Below are 2,500 nucleotides of genomic sequence, written 5' to 3'. Positions count from 1 at the left end.
GTGATTTAAGCTGGAATTAAGAGTTGATGCTTTTCTTGCTCTTTGATCCGGGATTGAGATTGTAACCTCTGGGTAATTCCGTATAGAAAGAGAGAGTTCATGAAGTCATCAACTCGGTTCCTGATGTAGCATTCATTCTGGAACATCCGATGGAACTTCTAGCCTGTTCTCTCCCCCTCGAAATCCCGTGCTTGTGCAGGATCCGAAGGAGTCGAACATATGAAGGAAAAAGGTATGGCTTTTGGTCTTGCAGAGCCAGGGAGATATCTAAAGTGATCACAACTAGTATAAATATAGGATGGACTTGGTAAATCAGAGTGAAAGCTGCTTGTTCTCTTCTTCTTTTCATCTTCTCTTTGTATGTATGAAAACAGATTGTCTTGAAATTTCATAGTAAAAAGTAGTATACAGATCGCAGTCTGAGGCCTATTGTTAGCGATGTGCAGCAACTCCTGATGTCCTACCACAACTGGTCGGTATGGTATTATGGTATGTATAAAGGGTGAACAGATTAGCCAATGCTTCGGCCGATTGGGTGGGAAAGCATCTTCCTGACTGACTGTGTCGACCTTACTGGGTGCAGAGTCCTCCACCAGATATTCTTGCTATTTTAAGTTTAAGAGAAGATCATCATTGGCATTAGTCTGACTTAGGCTTAGGCCTTGATGTCTTTTGATTTCCGCTTTCAATGCCCGGAATAGGAAATGAGATGATTCGATAGTGGGAACTCATAAGCGCTCATCCATTCTATGCCGGTAATAGATTAGTAATTCCTATTCTTTTTCGTAGGGGCTTGATTTCGCTTTGTTAGTGATTTGCAAGTTCGTTTTCCTGTAGTTATTGAGTTATGAGCTTAGCAACAAGCTAGCAATCGGTCACGTCTTCACGTTTCCCTGTCCTTTAATATCTGATTAATACCGCTTCAATAGTCCATTCGGCTTAGGAAGGCACCTGCAGCCCGAGCCGAGGAGAGAATGCAGCTAAACAATCGGTGCAGCTAGGCCATTCGGTATTCGGCATTGGCATGGCATTGAGGACTTTCGATTTTTGATCTTGTTTGTTGAAGAACTCGGTTGCCAAGAGATGAGAAGAAGGCTGGGCGGAAAGGACTTGGTCTCCTCGTTTCGTCGCTCCTCTCCTCTTTGTTTGTTCGTTGTTCTAGGAACGAAAAATTAGGAAAACGGTTCCTCTCCGGAGGTTTCCTCTTCCCTTCGCCTTTTCGATCTAGATCTAAATAGAATTATATTTGTTTGATCAAGGTAGAAGGAGTTGTTCGTCTAATGATAGCCTTCATTTCGCCTTATCGCCTTAATTTCAGGGCGACTTCGATCCTCCCGTTGATCGAGTTTGCAAGCACCAAGGAAGTTTCAAATGGCTTCGCCTAAAGGCCGGATAAAACTCCTAACTCCTAAGATTGGAACTTTCTTGTTTACTTTTCATCTTGTTGCGCAGCTCATGGGATCCTTGATCTCGGACCTTTCCGTCGATCATGGATTTTCCCATGATTTCACTCATATTAGGATGATTAAGAATAACAATGACGTTTTTTCGTAATAGTTGCGCTGCTTGCCAGCTTGAGGATGAATCGTAGGGCAGACTTCCGGATGCCGTGGGGTCGGGAGACGGTGGCAGGAGTTTTCCGGTGGTTCTCCAGAGTCGACGGTAGGGTCGGCCGACCCCACTCGACCCCATCTGCCTCCGCCGATGCCGGAGATGAGGCAGCGACGTAAGGAGCTCTGCACAGCAGCGACGGCCTGATTCGGTGACACGCAGTGGTGTCGTGTAGTCTAGAACGGTGGTTTGCTTGTGGGCAAAACCGGTGGCTGCAGCGATGGCGAGAGGAGCCGATGAACATCAGCCGAGATGGCTGCATCGTGCAGCAGTGGCCGTGGATTCAGTGGGAGTCCAGCCGAGCCGTGCAAGGTTCGGTCAAGATGACTTCGCTTTCCAAAATTAAATTAGGGTTTCCTAACTCTCAGAATTAATTTTGGAAATAATTTAATATTAATTTAGAATTAAGATTTGAATATATCTTGTGGATTTTATATATTATAAAAGATTTGATTTTGTATTAAATCATGGATTAGTTGTAGATTTTATCCTTATTTTATGGATTTGTAGGGATTTAATTCCTAGATGAATCTAGTTAAATTTGGATAATAACAATCTAATTTTTTTTATCTATATCCTATGGATTGTTGGATTTATCCTAGAAATATCCTAGTTGGATTTAGATAATGATAATATTATTTTATTCTTATCCTATGAGTTTATATGAATTATATTCATATATAAATTCTAGATGGATTTGGATAGTGGTAATATAATATTTTATTCTTATCTTATAAATTTTATGGATTTGTTCTGTAGCACCCGCTTCTTTTATTATCTTTTCATGTATGTTAACGTCGAACTAGAAATCTATCGTTCTCTTGTTTCGTGAAAATAAATGGAACTCGAGCCTTTGATGAACTTAATAGTGTTATTTGCAAAGTAAAAG

Source organism: Salvia hispanica, chromosome 6 (assembly GCF_023119035.1).
Source record: "Salvia hispanica cultivar TCC Black 2014 chromosome 6, UniMelb_Shisp_WGS_1.0, whole genome shotgun sequence".
In the NCBI taxonomy this organism is placed as follows: domain Eukaryota; kingdom Viridiplantae; phylum Streptophyta; class Magnoliopsida; order Lamiales; family Lamiaceae; genus Salvia; species Salvia hispanica.
The sequence above is the reverse complement of the archived record's forward strand: the minus strand, read 5'-3'. Positions refer to the sequence as shown.